At 45.6% G+C, this 5,418-nt stretch overlaps 1 pseudogene; it reads left to right on the forward strand.

Moving 5' to 3' along the window:
• The first annotated feature begins 2,444 nt into the window (after positions 1-2,444).
• Positions 2,445-3,584, forward strand: LOC123240230 (annotated as a pseudogene).
• Positions 3,585-5,418: the final 1,834 nt, after the last annotated feature.

Raw genomic sequence — 5,418 nt, forward strand, 5'->3', positions numbered from 1 at the left:
TGCACGTTCTCCAGGCATCCACATTATGACGATGAATTGATGGGATAGTGAATACGGAAAAAAATTTCCAAGGTCCTCAGCATGGTTTCTAGACCCCTTGTGGTGATTTGCTCCAGGCTGTAGACAAGTATAGCACAAGATGGACAGTGATGGATGGGTCATGATTGCCATCGTTGAAATGGGCGCCCTGCTCTCCAGAATAATTGATCCTTGAGATTCCTGGAGTTCACACGGTTCCATGCCAACCAATCTGTGCTTCAATTCACATTAATCGACCCTTCAATCAACAAGCATTTATCATACACCTGTGATATGCCAAATCAGGACCAGCAACTAGGGATACAAAGGCTTAAAATATTGACAGATTTGAAGGATGTTTGTCTGAGAGATTCACTCCTGAGTCTTTTTAGAATGGAGAAGCATCCTAATGTAGGATGTGCTGGGGAGATTATATTGTCTGAAAACTAATTAACTGGACTTGTCATCTCCAGAGGGCGGCTGCCAGGATTCTTCTCAGACATCATTCCAGGCTGCTCCCTGGTTTGAGCACTAACGATCCATGACTTGGATGTCCCAGGCCAGCCCTGCCGACACCACAGGAAGACACGTCTCAGCCAAAAGAGCTTCAAATATTGGGTAAAATGAGAGCACAGGTCGACATTTTAGATCTCCCTGACTGCTCTTTCCAGGAAGTGTGGTAGCTGATGGATCTCTTTGGAGAAGGCTTCAAGCCTTGTCATTCCCGTGCCTTTATGGCATTGTATCACTTCATCCAGTGGGAGGAGAGGATGCCATGGCCACTTAGAGAGATTGAAAAATGGGCGCAGAAGAGGTGACTTCTCACTATTGCCGCAAGTCCAAACAGCAGCTTTTGCTGTCATGGCTATCGCAAGTTCAATGCTAATGGAAACGTTGGGTACTTGACTATACATGGATGTGAATGTGTAGGGCTCATCGTGAAGGTTCAAGGCCACATCGATGAATAATCAAATTGTCTTATTTTTTAAACAAATTCGAACCGAATGAGAAGAAATGGACAGGCTTGTTTTGGCAGGTGATTCACTAGGATACATTTATTTTTTATTCTCCATCTACCTAAAATCATAGTGGCCTTAATATCATTTCAGCAGCTCCCCTTGGGGCATATGAAAAATAAGAGCTTATGCATATATATGGAAAACAGAGTCCTTTCCCTATTTGTGTTGCTACCACACTGGGTTTTGTGTTATTACTTATTAATATATTATTAAATATTCAGCTTTTCATGGAAATGGACTTAAACACATAACTATACGAATTTGAGCAAATAGAAATAGCCCTGACACAAAACAACAACAACCTGTTCCATGAAAGGGGAGATGCAGAAAGCTATAGAGACTGTCTAGCCCAAAGCCCAGGAGCTCAGGGAGCTCCGCCATATACCATCCTCTGCCACCATGGCTGGTGTCCAAATGATCTCCGAGGTTCCTCTTTCTAGTTCTAATTGTCGGTGACTTTAAACTTTGCTTAGACTTCTTGGCTTGGTTTCCCCAAATGTCAGCTGTGTCATTCTTTGGGCACATAGGGATGCAGGGTTAGGGCTGGGGGGACAGAGCAATACAGATAGGATTCCAGCTGATAGTAATATGGAGGGAATGCATTCGTTACAAATGGAATGTCTTGAGTGAAAGCAATAATGGGAGAAATGGCTCGATGTTTGACAAACGAACAATAGATTATGTTGATTGGAATGTAGGACCAATGAGTGGTATGACATAAGGCTGCTCACATAGCATGAAGCCAGTCTGGGAAGAGCTTTAAAAGATAAACTAGGGGGCAGCTGGGTAGCTCAGTGTATTGAGAGTCAGGCCTAGAGATGGGAGGTCCCGGGTTCAAATCTGGCCTCAGACAGTTCCCAGCTGTGTGACCCTGGACAAGTCACTTGACCCCCATTGCCCACCCTTACCACTCTTCCACCAAGGAGCCAACACACAGAAGTTAAGGGTTAAAAAAAAGATAAACTAAATGTAGATACTATTTGATTCCGTTTTTTTTTTTTGTCTTTTTTCCTCTTCATACTTTATTTCCAACCAGTTGAATTTGTTGTCATGGAAACAATAACCAGCATTATTCTAGTACTTTAAGATGGATGAAGTTTTAAGAGGGAGGTTAAGCGACTTGGCCAGGATAACCCAGCTGAGAAAGTTTCTCAGGCAGAATTCAAGCACGGCTCTTCCTGACTCTTCAGTCCTGGGCTCCATCCACAGTGCCATCTTGCTCCTTCAACAAGATACCTCCCCAAGTTAGAGAGGGATTTGATTTTCATCACAGAAAGCAAGAGCAAAAGCACTGAAAAGGAGCTGTGAGCTCTTTCACCCAGCGTGCACTTGCCTCCCCCACTGCCTTCAGGTGTGGCACCACCTCCTCTCTCTTAAAGGTTTAAACTTTCAACTTCAAAGTTCGCCATGGATGATGACATTGCTGCGCTCGTTGTTGACAATGGATCCGGTATGTGCAAAGCTGGCTTTGCAGGAGACGATGCTCCTCAGGCCGTCTTCCCTTCCATGGTGGGGCGCCCCAGACATCAGGGTGTGATGGTGGGTATGGGCCAGAAAGATAGCTACGTGGGGGATGAAGCCCAGAGCAAGAGAGGTATTCTGACCCTGAAGTACCCCATTGAACATGGTATTGTCAACCAACTGGGATGACATGGAGAAGATCTGGCATCATACTTTCTACAATGAACTCCGTGTGGCCCCTGAAGAGCACCCTGTACTGCTCACAGAAGCCCCCCGGAACCCCAAAGCCAACAGAAAAAAGATGACACAGATCATGTTTGAGACCTTCAACACCCCAGCTATGTACGTCGCCATCCAGGCTGTGCTGTCCCTGCATGCCTCTGGATGTACCACTGGTATCGTGATGGACTCTGGTGATGGTGTGACCCACACTGTGCCCATCTATGAAGGTTATGCCCTTCCCCATGCCATTCTCGGTCTGGATCTGGCTGGCCGTGATCTGACGGATTACCTCATGAAGATCCTCACTGAGAGAAGGTACAGTTTCACCACCACAGCCAAGAGGGAAATTGTGCGTGACATCAAGGAGAACCTGTGTTACGTAGCCCTTGACTTTGAGCAGGAGATGGCCACCGCTGCGTCCAGCTCTTCTCTGGAGAAGAGCTACGAGCTCCCTGATGGTCAGGTTATCACCATTGGCAATGAGAGGTTCCGGGGCCCAGAGGCTCTCTTCCAGCCATCTTTCTTAGGCATGGAGTCCTGTGGAATCCATGAAACTACCCTCAACTCAATCATGAAGTGTGCTGTTGACATCCGTAAGGATTTGTATGCCAATATCGTACTGTCTGGTGGTACCACCATGTACCCAGGCATTGCTGACAGGATGCAGAAGGAGATTACAGCCCTAGGCCCCAGCACGATGAAAATCAAGATCATTGCCCCACCTGAGCGCAAATACTCTGTCTGGATTGGAGGCTCCATCCTGGCCTCCCTCTCCACCTTCCAACAGATGTGGATCAGTAAGCAGGAGTACGATGAATCTGGGCCTTCCATTGTCCACCACAAATGCTTCTAAATGGACTGTTGGTGTTGTTTTTTTTTTTTCTTGGTTTTTTTTTTGTCAAAGGGTGTGACATGATAATTGCCCCCCCCCAAAAAGAGATGAGATTGGCATGGCTTTATTTGTTATTATTATTATTATTATTTTTTTTTTTTGGCGCTTGACTCAGGATTTAAAAACTGGAACGGTGAAGGTGATGAGCAGTCTAAAGTAATGTTGGAGGCAAACATCCCCAAAGTTCTACAGTGCGTCTTCAGGACTCTGATTGTACATTTTTTTAAATAAGTCATTCCAAATATTGTATAACGCATTGTTACAGAGAGTCACTTGCCTCTATGAAGGCCGTCTTGCTCTATCCCCACAGGGGCAGAGAGCGACAAAATCCAGACCAGGGGGTGGGGGTGGGGGGTAGCAATAGTGTTGCTTTACGTGTTAATTATGTAATCCTTAAAAAAAAAAATTTGTATCTTCCGCCTTAATACTTGTTCCTTTTTTTTTTTTAATTGTCAGCCATAACGAATGGCTCCCTAAATTCTCTCCCTGCCCCCAACATAGATGTGAATGACGACTTTAACAGTCTCCCTGGGAGTTTAATGAGATTGGTGCCAGTACTTGGGGGAGGGGAGGAGCTTTACCTGTACACTGACTTAAGACTAGTTCAAATAAAAGTGCACACATTAAAGAAAAAAAAAAAACACTGAAAAGATAGGTCCGAGCAGCGTTGATTTATTGGCATCAGCAATGGAAAAAGGGTTCCTGCTTCTTCACCTTTGCTCTCTCACGTACAAAATGAGAGCCTCGAACGCCATGCTCTGATGAGATCATCCTAGGGAAAGATTCCATTGTCGTCATTCACACCCAAAGGAGGATTCACATCCATGTATTACCTCTGTCAAGAGGCTTGAGCCACAGCCATAGTTCTCAGTCCATGGAGTCATGATTCGGCAGGGATTTTCTTCATCATCCCTGTCTGCCTCCTTCTCCTGCTCATCCCATCCTGATCTTTTCTACTCTGTGTTTGCCAAAGTGTGCTCCACACATGAGCTCCTTTGTTCTCCTGGTGGTTCTGGGTGCTGCAGGCTATGATCATCTCTATTTGACAGATGAAGGAACTACTCCAAAATTGGGCATTCGTCCCCCCATTAGCATGCGCTTGTTCAATGTCTGAAGCAATCCTGGAACCCAGGGATTCCTGACCCTACATTCAGGGTTCTGCCCACTGTGTCACCCCCTTTCATCAACTAACTGTTGCTCACATACTCAGTCCTGCGATCTACACTGACTGTGGGAATCGGTTAGCATTGATGAAGTGCTTATCGTGCATCAGGCACTGGGCTATGTTCTGGGGACACACAGAGAGGCAGAAGCCTCCAGGAACTTCAAATCTAATGAGACCCCGGAAAGACACAGAGTGTTATTATATGTTTATGCTGCCCGTATATCTGATGATTACATGTGACAGTTCCATGTTGTTATACTTTGATATGGTGGATTCTTTAGGACTGTCGTCCTTTGTATTAAACCTGTTTGAAGTACTGTTTGGTTCTCTTTCAACAACACTGGCTTCCTCCAGGCCATTTTTGGGGGGCACGTTTTTCATTAGGGGAAGGATAAGGTAATCTGGTAAAACACAAGCAAAAGCAGATTATAACTGGGGGAAATATAGGCACTGAAATAGAGTCGAGATGGCCTTCAGATTCCGAATCAACACTCTACATCCTTGGAAAAGTAGAAAGATGGGGGGCAGCTGGGTAGCTCAGTGGATTGAGAGTCAGGCCTAGAGACAAGAGGTCCTGGGTTCAAATCCGGCATCAGACACTTCCCAGCGGTGTGACCCTGGGCAAGTCACTTGACCCCCAT

The sequence above is a fragment of the Gracilinanus agilis genome, chromosome 3 (assembly GCF_016433145.1).
Source record: "Gracilinanus agilis isolate LMUSP501 chromosome 3, AgileGrace, whole genome shotgun sequence".
NCBI lineage: Eukaryota > Metazoa > Chordata > Mammalia > Didelphimorphia > Didelphidae > Gracilinanus > Gracilinanus agilis.